This window comes from Chiloscyllium plagiosum, chromosome 36, assembly GCF_004010195.1.
Source record: "Chiloscyllium plagiosum isolate BGI_BamShark_2017 chromosome 36, ASM401019v2, whole genome shotgun sequence".
Taxonomy (NCBI): Eukaryota; Metazoa; Chordata; class Chondrichthyes; order Orectolobiformes; family Hemiscylliidae; genus Chiloscyllium; species Chiloscyllium plagiosum.
The window spans coordinates 9,921,164-9,937,400 of record NC_057745.1 but is presented as its reverse complement, the minus strand read 5'-3'; the positions used below and the strand labels follow the sequence as shown (position 1 = coordinate 9,937,400).

Here is a 16,237-nt window from a genome sequence, read left to right as displayed (position 1 = left end):
AACCCCCACCCTTCCCCAATCCTCACCCCCCAACCCTCCCCGAACCTGAGGGCAAAACCTGGAGAGAACCGAGTTCGCAAGCGGAGAGGTGCTAGGAGCCGCCAGATGTTTGTAGCTGACATTCTCTCTTCCTTCTTTGATGACAGATAGAAAAATCCTCTTGACCTCTCCTTCCAGCGCCTGGGATGTGGGGCGGAAGTTGGCTGCTGTCTTTGGTTATCTAGCTGTATGAGTATTGCTGATCCATCATAAAGCTAGATAACCGAAAGTAGAAACCACTTCCATAGCTTCGAGGAGAGAGAGAGAGAGAGCTCGACTGCAAGATGAGAAAATGCAAAGGAAGGGTCTGAGAAGAAAACTATTAGACACCGCAGTTACTCGAGACAAGAAAAGGAACACCGGCAGCGAAGCAACGTGAGTATCATCTCCCTTTACATAAAATGAGCAACTCTTGATTTTTTAAGTCTCTCGACTGCAGACACCCATCGCTAGTTCCGTAACCTTCATTGTAAAAACGCTTGAAAGCGGGCACGGTGTGGAGCATCACAGCAGACACCGAGCAGCGATGAAATGTTAAAATTATTACCACCCTTTGCGATTTGTCAAATCAAGGGGGGCCCATTGGTCTTAAAACTGTGTTGAACCGACCCCAGGGTTCGGAGTATTGGTTTAATTTCAGGGCCCCACGAGAGACAGCCTTTTGGTTTAAATAGATTAGACATTCCTTTATTAGATTACACTCACAACCCAACCGGCGCGGAATGTGCAGGCAGTTCAGCATTCCAGACTTTCTGATTGGGTTTAAGTTTGGCCCCGTTAAGAGGTCAAGTTCTCGATAATTTGGTCACTTTTCAGGCCGCGGTGACAGCTGTTTGTTGCTGGCCTTTGGGTATCCAGGACCGATGAAGTGGAGCAGAAATAACGCCAACTTTCCTTTTATTTTCACTTCGAAGGAGGCGGGGGCTGTCAGGGACCCTCAGTCGCATCTCCATCAGAGACAGACCACATTGAGAGCTGTCCGTTCAGATCCGCCAGTGACATGGTGCTGAATTCTAATGAGATGTCCACTTTCAGACGAGCACTCCCTGGTTCTGTCTGTCTCCCTTTCTCTCCCCCCACCCCTCAAAGTGTCACCGAATGTCTGAGCTAATCCTGTGAGTACTATAATCACCTCTTCTCTGTCACAATCAGTGCTTCTGAGAGACTTAGTCTGTGTGGCAGAAGCGAAAGCTTTTGCTTTTTTTCGCAATTGTTTAATGTTACAACAGAATATAAAGTCTCAGTCTTGGAGTAGAAACAGTCTTCTGACCTATTTCCAGTAATAACAAACGCAACTTTAATTTAAAAAGAGGTACAATGAAAAATAAAATAAATAAGGACATTAACGTAAGCTGGCCATTGTAAAGAAAATCAAAACCACTTATGAATTTTTTTAATGTTAAAGAACTTACAGCATGCGTACCCATTGGTTTCACATCTACCAGAGGGACTTTCTTTTGTGTAATTTGGGCTAGTAATTCTCATGGTGGCCGGCCGTGGGGGAAAATCTTTTAAACAAATTTGCTCCAGAGCGGGAACTATACCAGAGTCTGATTTAATTTAGCTTCAGTCAGTATTTCTCCCGCTGATGTGGTCAGGCAGTCACATCGCTTGCTCCACTTGGTCCAAAATTTGATTTTGGAATTTGACAAAGGTTCAAAAGCTCATCCATCACTCGAGTCTTTATTTTGGCCCGTCGTCCACGTTTTCCTCTTTGCCCGCAGAATGCAGGCTGATTTCGATGGGCCCACTTAAGAGAGGACTTGGGCAATGTTCAATTTGAGACTAATTATTTTTGTACAGCTAAATTGACGCTGCAACGAACGACCCGATATGCGGATTCCATAGCAAAGGCTAGGGTTGGGAAATGGTCCTGTTTACATTGAAGTTCGTTGAGTGACATAAGCGGGTCTTACTCATCGTGCGGCCAGAAAGCCTGTCTGAGACACTTTCTGGTGAGGACCCAGGAAAATAGTGTTCGGATGGAATCGGATCCCGAACTGCCTTCGACCATACCTCTCAATTAGTCCTTCGGGAATGCAATTAAAAACCATCAGAAACTAAACCCCATCGAGCCTCCCAGCTATTTATCCCAAAGTTGTATCAGTAGCATAGAAGCGATCTGATGATCAATAAGAGACGCAAAGTGATACTTTTGTGAGTCAAATAAATTGACTTTGTAGGTACCCGTATCTCACTTAAAGTTCAATGTCCCATTGTTTGTTAGAGTATGTTTTAATTCACCACAGCTGGTATGGCTTTGGCAAAATCAGCATGTATTGTTGTAAATTGCTGTTGACAGAATTTTTATTTTTAACCAATGACTTTCAACTGAAATATGTTTAAAATTATCATTCCAAATGAAAATTTGTTTCCATTATTTTCACCTTGTTCAATTGGATGGGCTGTATATTGGTTTATTAAAATAACCTCAACCATGGATTTGCCCTGTGGGTCCTGCTTGATAACATTTCATGTAACTGAACCACAGAGGAATCAGGTTTTACCTTTGGTTTGTGGTGGCCAAATATTTTACCTGTAACTTGTAATTTCCGTTGATTATAATTTGGGAGTCTTTTACAGCATAAATTGTTTTCAATCTAGTGGATTTAGGTTGATTCTTATGCTGGACATTGGGTTCAGTGCCAATTATTCTCTGGTTTTGTTTGAACCTGAGTAGAAATGGGGTGCAGATGAGAAGCCAGATGCTAATTTGAAAAATATCAGCTAAGCCCCAATGAACTGAATTAGGACAGAGGTAATGCAGATGTTTATTCATTAAGGATCATTTTATGATCACCCTAGTCTATACAGAATAGAGTCCCTGTTAAATTAAGGTGCTGTTGAGATCTTATGTGTGACTTAAATCAGTTGGGATTTGTGTTGAGGTGAAGCATTTTAATGTTAACTTTCATTGTGAATTTGTTATAAACTCCTGTTGCCTTTTAATAATGTCCCCATACTACCTACTTCACTCGAGTGAAGGAGTTCAATAAACTTTGAATATTTGCATCTGTGGGAACAGAATGTTGAATATATCAAATTCTGAGAAACTGATTAATTGACATAACTATTTCAGTGCCTTTAGATTTGGGTAGTCTTTCCTCTATGAGTATCAGCTGAGATTTAATTTGGTAAAATAGTTTAACTTGAATAATTGTGTAGTATTGATATAGTCAGACCAGGAAAGTACTGAACTAATTAATCTCAGTTGGCTTTACAAGGACGGGTTCTCACTTGTGATCACTAGCCATCACTCTTGGCTGGAAAATGTTAAGTTTGGGCAGGGATAGGAATATAGCTCATTAAAGCTCATTCCTTAAAGAATGGAATAGGAAAATTAGATTTCAACAATTTTATAGGGATCACAGCCTCAGAATAAGCTGTTTGCTATTTTTGGGGAGACATTTCTTGGCATAATAAGTTGTGCATTGGACAGTTGTAGATGTTTGGTTGTCAAGTATATTCAAGACAGAAACTGATTTCAGATATTAAGGAGTATAGGAATATTGCAGGAAGGTGGAAGTGAGTTAGATGTTCAGCCATGATCATTTTGGATGACAGTGTTCAAATGGCTGAATAGCCAACTCCTCTTATTTCTGATGTTACTTTCTAATATGTACTGTAATGTATAACCATCTTTTTAAAATACTATGTACACAGCCAAATAATTTGTTTCTGAAAAAGAAAAGCAACACTGATATTAAGAAAAAGCTATGATGAGAAGTCTTACCCATGCTGTCACCCTTCTTCCTCTTTCAGATGCTGAGACACCAGCTGTGCATTTCTAGATTTTTTTTAACTAGAGTATATTTTGACCTTTGTAGGGCTTTAAGCAGTTTTAAAGGCATGTTGGTGCTTTCTCTCACAATAAAGTTTTTAAAATCCTGGAAACAGTTTATTTTTACAGTGAGTAGTGCATTTTCTGTTCAAATGTGACAATTTTTTAAACCAAATGCTGGAACAAAAATTGATTTGATGATTGATTTTAGTTAAATTATCATGAGGACAAGTGACATGAAATTTGATATGCTGTCTCTGAAATAGAGCTGAAAAAATATTAAATGAAATTAAAGTAAAGTAACTGACTGCCCAGTGCATTTGTTGCAACCGGCTTGTTCTCAGTGCATGCTGGTCTAAACATCTTAATTTTGCTTTATTGTCTTTAGTACCTACTTTGGTCTGTTCAATTTTCCTACCTGTATCAAGTGCAGCTTTATTTCATTGTGAATATTGAAATCTGTTGTGTTTACCATGATGACATGAAAAAATTCATTCAAGTGTTCAGTTGGTTAATCCTAAAATGGTTCTTAACAGAACGTACTACAAATAGTTCAAGTTAAAACATATAAGATGTGTAACTACAGTAACAGAACGTACTACAAGTAGTTAAAGTTAAAATATATAAGATGTGTAACTACAGTGTTACTTTTTGTAATGAAAGCAGGAAATACAGGAAAAATGCCTCAGAAGTCAGGTAGCATTTGTCATGACAGAAACAAAGTTAACTTTACAAATTGCTAACTTTCATTAGAATGCAGGGCTCTTTTGTCTTGGCTGTATATGGCCTGTGTCAATTATGGAAAGGCCTGTAGGTGGAAATTTCAATATGTTATAAAATCCTTTAAAACATCTTTTCTCCTTTAGCCCTCAAACTTTTCCTTTTAACCATCAGATTTAATTTCTTCTGTTCTCTTTTGTTACTGCTGACACTGACTGTGTTATTGTACCATGAGTGCATCTTCCCCTGTGATACCTCAGCGAATTGGCAATTTTCAAGTATCTAATGACTGTAGATATGCGTTGAGTGCAGCAACATGTATGATCTCACTTCTAGCCACTTCCAGTGCTCAGAAGCATGCATTTGACAGAATGGAAGAGTTGTCAACATAACATCATAAAGAGCAGGAATCCAGCCTGTATGTTTTTTTATATATATTCTTGCATTTCCTTGCACGGGGACTAAAACTAATGACGTCTGGTTCTTCCCAGCAAAGATTGACTACCTGAGCATAGGGTAAAAAGGAATCAGATATCTCTGTCCAATGTGATACCTTAACAACTAGGAAACTTTCATTTATTAAACAGGCAACATTTTAACCAAATTTCTAACTTAGGAATTAAAGCATGCTCAAGTAGTTTGGATGCCATGAATGGGCTTTCGTAATAGTTTTGCCATTTTGAAATATTTCACATTTTGCTGACCCCTGTCTGGGGAAATTTATTTCAATTATTTTGTCAACCTCACCTCTAAGATCACATTGTTCATTTTCTCAAGTATAATTCCTCATTGATTCAGTGAACTGAATTAAATATATAAATTGCAACCAGGATAGTATAAATGTTATGCTGATGTGCATCAGTTTGAGGCAATAAAAAAAGTTGTAAAAAGTGAAATAAAAGTAAAGTAGGCTTAATCTCAGGCCAGACCTAAAGCTTGGTCAGAAATATGTGGGGGAGTAGCAAACATCTGCCCCTATCAGTAAAACAGAGAAAACAATAAAAATATAACTTTTTTATGGGCTTCCATAAAATGGAAGTGAGGGTGAAGGGTGACCTGTGATTGGGGAATGTTAAGACTCCAACCCAACTGGGAAGGTGTGAATTCAAGTATCAGGCCTGACTATCCTGGATTCACTTGACTATGTATGGTTAGGTTGATATTGTGTCTGATATATAGATAAATAGTGTATGTAAGGAGGAGAGCCAGAGTGATTGTGAAGGTATTGGGAATATCAACTTTGTTGTTCCCTCAACTGCTGTAATCTGCTTGACAATGAGCATTGTGAGTAAATGGAGTTTGAAGATCCTGTTTATTGAAGTATAATGCCAACCACCTACAGTCTCAAACTGATGGTTCTCTTGTCTCTGAATCAGATAGCTGTGTGTTAAACCCTACTGTAGAACATGAGCACATAATCCAGATTGATACATTCATGATGTGCTAAGGGAGTGTTGCACAGGAGGCTCATTCTCTTGAGGTATAACTGAATCAAAGACACTATTTGACGCATGGTTAATGATTCTATGCAATCTTTGAAGAAGATAGTTATGGCTAAGATACGTTTCTCAATCTGCATTGTTAAAAAAAAATACTGTTTGAAAAATGGCCACTGAATTTGCCTAAATTATAATTGCACTGCAACAAGTAATTTACTATTTGTAAATTGTTTTGAGATGTTTCTAAAAAAGGTGGTAAAGTGCATTTAAATAGCAAGAGCAATAGTTCCAGAGGTTGCCCATTACAAATGAGAGCCATAAATGCCAGTCACCATGCTAATCTTAACCTTACCCATCAGAAAAGAAACCCTAATGACCAGGTGGAATGTTAGTTTTATGTCCTGCCTGATAAAATTTGTTGGCCTCATTGGAAAGTAAAATTAGGACAGTGTGTAATTCAATCAGATATCTGACTGGCAGGAAAAGTTAGATTTTCTCTCATTGAATGGGATGTGAAATAATTGTTCCACTTGGTCCTTTGCATTTTCCCATCTAGCAAATTAGATTAAAATATCTACCATGAATGGGGAACTTTGTATCCATTGCGTTGTGTGAAGTTACGCAAGATGAATTTCAATAACTGCCTTCTAAGTAAAATAATGAGCAATGGCTAGTTAGATTTCTTTCTTGGCTAATATAGTACTTAACAATGGAAAAAACTGGACTCGGGTGTTAATATGATATTTGGGCAACAGGCTATCACTGTATACTATTTAATTTTGGTAGAACTTCATGCCAGCAATTAATATCTTTGTTTCCTGGTGTTGGACTAAAGATATAAAGATAAATACTCAAAATAGCTGTCAACTTTTCATTGGAAATGACAGAAACTTTTGAGATTCCTGACCAAGAATCAAATTAGAACTGTTGGGAATGACCAGGTCTAATCTTTGATCAACAGATCCAGATTAAAGATGGTTCTAAATAAGAAAAATTCGTGAAAAATATCTTCAAACTTAAATGATGCTCCCTTCTTTTCAACGAAAATGTTCAATAATTCATCATTTTGCACAGGCTATATTTTAAGTTGCCTGAAGTGAGTTGAGTCTTAAATTATCAATTGGCAGCTTGGCTGATTCAAGGTGGTACTTTTAGTTTTGAGCTAGAAGATGGTGGGTTCAAGTTTTATTCCAGAATTTGAGCACATAATCTCAGCTGCTATTCCAATTCAGTACTATGAATACCTTACATTGTTTTCTGGTAGTTGTAGTTTAGATGTTAAACTAAACTAATATAATTTCTCAAATTGATATAAAAGACCTTAGTTTACTATTTAAAGACTTCTCAGTGCCCTGATCCCTCAGTTATGTTTCAACGAATACAAATAAAATTAAACTAATAGCCTATTTAACTTGTTGCAGTTTGTAAGACCTTGTTCTATACAATTTGACTGAAGATCCTGACACAGCAGTGACTGTATCAGAAATGTAAAACATTAATTGAGACATAATTTACATTATTTTGACATAAATAGTGCTATTGCATTTTTTTCTTGTTATTTTCGTCCTAAGATCCAACTGACCTCTGATCTTTTTCTCTTTTTCCCTGAGGATAATTTTAACTCAGCTCAATTGGTGGAAAGTTAATGGGATCACATTGACTTCACTGATATATAAAATCAGGCAGGATGCAAGATGATCCACTGATCCAATCATGGCAATTTCTGGTTAGATGAATGGCTGAATCACAACCAAATGAATAATTTTCTTTAGTTTTCATTGTCTTTCTTTTCCTGCTTCTCTTTCTATGTGTATCTTTAATTCAAGTCTGTTTTTCTCTGTTTGTCTGAAATTTCTTTTTTATTCTATTTTACCAAATATTCATTGCTACTCAGATTTTTCTTTCTAGTTCCTTATACATTTAGACTAACACACTGTTTATTTCCTCTTTGCACTGAAATGAACACTTTTAGCACCATCTCTCTCCTCTTTTAGTTTATTCTTTCCTAGAACCTTAGGATCCTCGAACCCTTTATCTCTTTTGCCCTTCCTGTGATGATCTAAAGGCATTTATAAGTTAAGAAAACTGCCATCTAACCATTTTTTGTTTGATTAGCCTCATCTTCACCTGTCGCCTCTTTTATCTTGAAGTTGCCTGTCTTGGCCTATGATCCTTTACCTGGATATCAAAATCTAAGTTTCCCAGTTTGCCAGTCAGACTGCCGCAGGGAATTTGCTCTCATATCTTCTAACTTATGATTGCCTATTTGGACAGTTGTGTGGAGGGTGGGGTGTGTGGAAAGTGAAGTGAGAATTAGGGTAAAATATAAGTCACCATTCCTTGCCTCCAAAGGGTTGATTAAGGATTGCCTTTTCCCTTTATATTCCAATTTGAATTGGTTCAAAATGGTTGGCCTCTCATACTGGCTCCAATCAATACAACTGGGGAGTTGGAGCAAGGTGAGGGCAACAACATGCAGGATAGGAAGAAGTTGGTGAGAGGGGGTGAAGGGGAAGAAAGTGTGCAAGGAACTGAAAGCAAATGGGAGACATCTTAAACAAGCAGAAATTTCTTTTCAAAACAATTGTATTGTTTCCTGGCAGTCTGTTTACAATCTGAAACAAATTTTTCAACATTAGCATGTCTTGAGTCACTTTTTTCTTTCATTGAGGCAAAACAATCACAGCAGTTTTAAAGTGCTTTCATTTTTGGCTGTTACCTTTTCCCACAACTCAAACATTTTTCAAAAAGAAATCTCTGCTGAATAAAAATCTGTTTTCCTTTTACCAATGTCTTAAATGAATATAAAATTATATACCTGTTATAGCTCAGAAGAAGGTCTGTCAGCTCTTCCTGACAATGCTAACTCTCTGTGAGAGCAACTCAATTACTCCCTTTCCCCCTCACCCAGGCAATATTTTCTCTTCTGATAGTCAAGGAATTTCATATTAAATGCCATCACTAAGTCAGCTTTCACCATACTCTCAGGCAATGCTTTCCAGATCTTAGCCACACATTGCATGAAGATTTTCCTTTTGTTACCTTTGGTTCTTTTATCATTCATCTTAAATCAATATCCTCTAGATTTTGACCCTACTGTTCGTGGGAGCAGTTTCTGTCTGCCTACTGTGTCTAGATTCCTCATTATTTTGAATAAGTCCAAAGATGTGCAGGTCAGGTGAATTGGCCATGCTAAATTGCCCACAGTATTAGGTGCATTAGTCAGAGGGAAATGGGTCTGGGTGGGTTACTCTTCGGAGGGTTGGTGTGGACAGGTTGGGCTGAAAGGCCTGTTTCCACACTGTAGGGAATCTAATCTAATCTCATCTAATCTAAAACTCCACCAAATCTCCTCTTACTCTTCCTTTTCTGAAGGAGAATAGCTCAAGTTTCTCCAATCCATCTACATGACTGAGTTCCCTTATGTTATCTAGTGGGATCTGGCCTTTAGCCAAGTTGAACCAGGGAAAAAATGATGATTCAATAAAAGCATGATGGAGCAGATGCTGGAAATATGAAACAAATATGCTGAATACTGGAGAAACTCAGCAGATCTGGCAGCATCTGTGGAGAGAGAAATAAAGTTAACGTTTTGAGTCTGATGTGACTTTTCTTCAAAACAGTTCTAAAGAAGAGTCTTACTGGAGTTGAAACGTTCCTCTGTTTTTCTCTCCACAGATGCTGCCAGTGTGCTGAGTTTCTTCATCATTTTCTGTTCTTGTGACAAATGATGGATGTGTGTTAATTAAGAAATAATTGGGTGAACCCTTGACTGAAATAGAAATAGAATTCCTACAGTGCAGATAAAAGCTATTTTGCCCATCAAGTCTGGACCAACCCTCCCAATAATGTCCCATCCAGACTCATCCTCCTCCATTCCTGTAACTCCACATTTACCATGGTTAATCCACCTAGCCTGCACATTTCTGGACACTATGGGGCAGTTTAGCATGGCCAATTTACCTAACCCGCACAGTCTTTGGACTGTGGCGAGAAACTTTAACACCTGATGAAAACCCATGAAGACATAGGGAGAACATGTAGATTACATACAGACAGCTGAGGTTATAATCAAACCCAAGTCCCTGGCACTGTGAGGCAGCACTGCTAACTAGCTGTATATGGAGAAAAATGAATGAGTGGGATTGGGATTTTGTGACTTAGAATTTGAAATAGAACTCTGACTAGAAAAGTATATGCCCAGACAATGTCTAACCTGCTCCTAATCTCTGGTGTTTAACATCTCACTCCTGGAACAGTGTTCGTAAATTGTTTCTGCATCCTTTCCGTGCTTACATGCCCTTCTTAGTGTTGAGGGCCAGAACTGTAGACATTTCTTCAGTTGAATCAAAACTAATGTGTATAAAAGTTCACCATAACTGTTTCCTTCTGTACTCTGTGTCCTTATTTATAAACCTAGGATTCCATATGATTATTAAACATGTTATCAATCTGTCCTGCTACCTTCAATGATATATGCACATACATTCTTCACCTCATTTAGAATTGTATGCTTCATTTTATATAGAAGAATACTTTTGCTATTAGTTGAAGTTACCAGCCTCTGTTGATACTTCAGGCAAATGACCATCTTACAAGTCTGACCATAAATGATCAGTATCTGAAATCAATGCAAACTGGAAGACGTGGTAACTGAGTCTGAATGTGTGCTCACCAAGTTGCCGTACATTCCCTGCCCAACAGCAGTCAAAAGATAGTGATTACTAAAGGAAATCCTAGATATTTTTTCTCTCATCAGCAACTCAGGCCTCCCGATAAACTTTGGCAAAATTGCACCATCCACATCCCTTTCTAACCCAGGCTTTTATTTTTCTGCATGAAAAGAGAAATTTTGTTCTGAGTCATTCCTCATAACTTAGAGGCCTGAATCCTGGAATCATCACTGCCTCTCTTCTTTCAACCCTATCCAAATCAATTTTCTTGGAAGGCCAGATGCACACAACTTGTCACAATACTTTATGTGAAGCCTGACTACAAATCTATGAAAGCTTTGTATATAATCCCTGACTAGATGACTAGAATTTTTTTCCCTGTAGTTTCTTCCTATTTATGGGACAAGAAGGAAAATGACATGACAGCATTGCCTCAAATGTAATTGGATAACTCTTGAGAACACCCTAAAAAGAAATCTGCATGTTTCTATCTGCAGCTACTGGCAAGTGTACCTGTGAATTAACACCATTTCACCATGTTAGCTAACAATATTTTTTTAATAGCTGCAAATGTTACAAAAAAAGTAGACAAGTCTACATATACATAAATATTTCTTTCCTAAACCATATGTTGAAGACTGCAAGCTGAAAGACAAAAGAACAAATATTCTTTTCTTTCTAAACTTTCCTTTTCCTTTTTTTCTGAAGCTGCTGATCTTCTTTGGATCTTGCTGCACATATCCAGTTGCTATCCAAATGTAAATGAATATTCTTCATTTGTGGATCTACATGGCAAGATTATATTGATAGAACCCAAGTCCATTCCTTTTCTCATCTAACACCCATATGCATGTGTACATGCATGCAGAGACAGAAGAAAGACTTTCATTTGTGTATTTCTTTATCAATCCCTCAGGACTATCTCAAGCACTTTGCGTGCAATCATTTACTTTGAAGTGAAGCAACTACTTCCATTTTATGTGGATAAGTGCAGCAGACAACGTCAGAATGGCACTGTCACATAAGAACCAAGTAAGATCAATGACTAGTTATTACAACTTTGTACTTTTTGGATGGTGCTTGAGGCCTTTTTTAGTGTTTGAGGTAGGAATGTTGACCAAGAATATCAGGAGAATTCTCTACCATTCTTTCTACTATTCTTCTGTTATGAGATCTTTTCCAGTGTCCTTGAATCATTGGAGTAGGCAGGCAGGGCCTCAGTTTAATATCTTATATGGAGAGTGATGCCTAAGTATTTAACATTCCTTTAATAGAACACTGTAGTAACAGTGTAGATTATGTGCTCATGTCTTAGGGTGGGGCTTAACCCATAACCTCCTGACTACAAGATCTAAGTGATGCTGACTAAACCAAGCTGACTGTTGAATAACTGTGGGAGTCATTGACCAGCATAACAGGAACTTGGCTGATACTTTTTAACATATACCTCAGTAGTCTATGGGCGCTAAAGAAAGTCTTAGAACAAGTATTATTATATCTGAAATCACGAATGTGTCAAAGGCCAGGGATGGAATTAGAGCATTCATTTGGATTTTTTTTTGTTATTCACTGAGTAAACCATAATGTTGGATAAAATAAGTACAAGATCACACTAACCATATAAATTGCATAATTCACTTAAGCAGAGTGACTTGATAAATTTGGATGTTTGTGAGGTGGACAATAGTCTATTTTTATCTGACTTAATTGATTGGTAGGCATGCAGATCCTTTATTTGAAATATTAATTTTAAATGTTAAATGGTTTTTAATGATTTGAAGTTTATTTGCTAATGTGGTGATTTATGTTGCTTCGGACGTTGTACGTCTGGGTTCTGAATATGCTTCTTCTATTCAGTATATGAGTAGGCCATCACTGAACCCTATGACTAACATTTTTTTTAAACTGTGAATGTCCTGTAAATAGCCACGGGTAGATATTGGGGGAATAGGTGTTTAAATAGCAATAGATCTCGGGATTTAGCAGTTGACGTATACAGTGTTTTCCTATCCTGTGCTTTCAAATGTTAATTGCAATGCACTGGAGATGTGATACAGTGAATAGCTAGGGCAGTGGATGGTATTTGGAAATGAGAAAGATGAGGATCAGAAGATTTAGAGGACCTGGAGAGGTAGAAACAGATGTTGTTCTAACTCTAACAGAGTCCTGCCTGATATTCAATTTAAATAAAACTAAAGAGAAACACAAACACTGTACATTTTCACTGCAGATCTAAGTCTAATGGTGTGGAGGTGCAGGTGTTGGACTGGAGTGGACAAGGTCAGAGGTCAAATGACACCAGGTTATTTGAAATCACAAGCTTTCAAAGAACTACTCCTTCATCAGGTGAAGAGAAGGAGAAAGGGGGAGGGGGGCGGTAGGATCGTCTCCAGTGTCCTGACAAATATTTATCCAACCACCATAAATTGTCTGGTCATGACCACATTGCTGTTGAAGGAGCCTGATGAAGGAGCGGCACTCTGAAAGCTTATGATTTCAAGTAAACCTGTTGGACTATAACCTGGTGTCATGTGACTTCTGATCTAATGCTAATAGAACATAGTCTACATTGTGAATGTATTTAGCAACATTTTAATTGGTGTTTTGGAATTGGAGAAATACTTTGTGTTCCATTCCTCACAACAACGATGTGCAAATGTGTTGGTAATGCTTTTGGATGCTTTTTGTGTCCTGTGCAATGCAAGGTTTGCTAAAATCACTTTATTTTCTGAGAAAGGTGTCCCCTTAAGAAGCTTGCGCCAAATTAACACTGATAAGTAACTACAAAAGCAGCAGCACCTGAGTGCTGCTTCAAGCATAACCTCATCATTCTCTTACTTTCAACAGAGGAGAGGAGCTGGAGAAACCAGCCTTTGGCAAGACATCATTGCAGGATCTATCTGCAGTGAACAAATTTCATTATGGTAGAAATTGAGATCAGTCACATAAACTCATGCACTGTTCCCGTTGTTCCATATTTTACTGTCCAAGTTGCTACTGAGAGACAGGAACACGTACAAAAGCAGCAGAAGTCAGTAGTGTGAGTAAGAGCTTAAACAAATAGTAGCACTGAATCATTGAGCTACCTTCCATTGCAAAGCATAAAACTAAACATCACAATCTGCTTCAGGGGCAGTGATCCATTTTCAATGACTTCTGCTGGAAAGTGCATTTGAATGTGAACGCTGCCAAACTCAGCTTTTATTTTCTCATCCACTTGTTTCCCGCACACCACCACCACGTCCAGCAGCACCTCCCCCCCCCCCCCCCCCCCACGCTAATGAATACCTCACTGGTAATTACTGTGCTCAGTTTAAGAATGGATACTTACTATTGAGGAACCATGGATCTGTGCTCTGGCATTAGTCAGTGTCTTCAGGACAGGAGAGGAAAATCCTTGGGAAAAAAAAGAAAGGGATTTTCTTTGGGGAAATTTGCAATGTTGTTTTATTCTGTGATTCAGAAAGTGGCTTAAAATTGAGTGACCCCACTGTGCAAACATTGTAGATTCTCATTTTGTTTCTCCCTCAATGCTGGCCTGTAATCCCCATCAGACCCAGAGTGCAATATTAGAATGTTTTTACCCACATCCCTTAACACTTCAACCCACTACCTTCACAATAACTAGTTTCTTTCTCCACTATGCTGTACTCTGAGGAGATTTTAATAATCAATAAGGGGGGAGGCTGTGAAAATCTGGCTTCTTTGTGCTGTTTTAATTCAATTGAAAATCTCTAGGCCTCTGCACTGAATAGTGGTATTGTGTACACTTCTCCAGCTCTGACTGACAAGTCGTGCTTAAAACTCAAGAGTCTCTGTCCATTTATTAAGTATGTAACTGAATTTCTCGTTAATTATATTTTCCCACCAGACAGGCTTGCACTGTATATTTGGATCTCGACTAAAAAAGCATGTATGTTTGCAAATAATTCATGTTTCAGATACCTCAGCTGAATCAGTGGGTGTACAATGTAGCTGGAAGTCTTATAAGTAAATCAAATTTTAAAAACTTAAACCTGAAAACCATCAGTTTCATTTTTTTTGTCAAAAAGCAAATTGCAGCTGTTACTTTGTCCATATTTCCCAGTTAAAATGGTTTTCTGATATTTCTAGTTTCTGGAGGGCTGGAAATTGGAATTCTTATTTTTTTAGACAAACTATATAATGGTTTACTTTTGTACTGCTGCTACTTTCAGCTTCCTCATTCATCCTGTAACACTTTTTTATTCATTCATAGAATGCTGGTGGTGGGGCTGAGCCAGCAAATATTACCCATTCTTAATTGCCTTTGAGAAGGTGCTGGTGAGCTGTCTTTTTGAACTGTAACTGTTTATGTCCTATAGGTAGACCCACAATGCCTTTAAGGAGGGAGTTCAGGGTTTTGACCCAGCAACATGGAAGGAATGACAATATATTTCCAAGTCAGGGTGGAAGTGACTTGGAGGGGAATTTGCAGGTGATGGTGTTCCCATGTACCTGTTGCCCTTGTCCTTCTAGATGGGAATAGTTGTGGGGTTGGAAGGTGCTGTCTAAGGAGCCTTGCGGCATTTCTGCAGTGCATCTTGTAAACAAACCGCTACTCCTGTGCATTGGTGGTGGTGGAAAATGTGTATGCTTGTGGATGTGGTGCCAATCAAGTTGGCTGCTTTGTCCTGAATGTTGTCTAGCTTCTTGAGTGTTATTTGAGCGGCTGTTATCCAGGGGAGTATTCCATCGCACTCCTGACTTGTGCCTTGTAGTTGGTGGACCTTTGATGAAGGGAAGGTAACTAATGGGGCACTGAAGATGGTTGCGCTCATGACACTATCCAGATGAACACCTGCAGAGGTGTTCTGGAACTGAGATGATTGACCTCTAACGACTACAACCATCTTCCTTCATGTCAGATATGATTCAAACTATAGGAGAGTTTTTTGGTTGATTCCCATTGACATCAAGGAAGGATGTTGTGAAACTTGAAAGGGTTCAGAAAAGATTTACAAGGATGTTGCCAGGGTTGGAGGATTTGAGCTACAGGGAGAGGTTGAATAGGCTGGGCTGTTTTCCCTGGAGCGTCGGAGGCTGAGGGATGACCTTATAGAGGTTTATAAAATCATAAGGGGCATGGATAAGATAAATCCACAAAATCTTTTCCCTGGGGTGGGGGAGTCCAGAACTGGAGGGCACAGGTTTAGGATGAGAGGAGAAAAATTTATAAGGGACCTAAGGGGCTAACTTTTTCACACAGGGGGTGGTACGTGTATGAAATGAACTGCCAGAGGAAGTGTTAGAGGCTGGTACAATTACAGCATTTAAAAAGCATCTAGATGGGTATATGAATAGGAAGGGTTTTGGGAGCTATGGGCCAAGTGCTGGCACATCGGACCAGATTAGTTTAGGATATCTGGTCGACATGGACGAGTTGGACTGAAGGGTCTGTTTCTGTGCTGTACATCTCTATGACTCTATGACTATAACTGAAAATCAGAAAATTGATTACATGCAGATGGGATTGTCAGGCAAAGTGCATGTTCATTTTGCTAATATGGATATCAGCCGAAATTAAAGTCACAGTGTTAATGATAAGAAGAGTGAACAATTGCCAG

At 38.5% G+C, this 16,237-nt stretch overlaps 1 long non-coding RNA gene across 1 annotated transcript in view; it reads left to right on the top strand.

Annotated features, from left to right (window-relative positions):
• Positions 1-291: 291 nt before the first annotated feature.
• Positions 292-16,237, top strand: part of LOC122540938 — an 86,919-nt gene continuing 70,973 nt past the window's right edge. The window contains exon 1 of the long non-coding RNA XR_006309464.1: positions 292-414. This is a non-coding gene — a long non-coding RNA (uncharacterized LOC122540938). The remainder of the gene's footprint in view (positions 415-16,237) is intronic.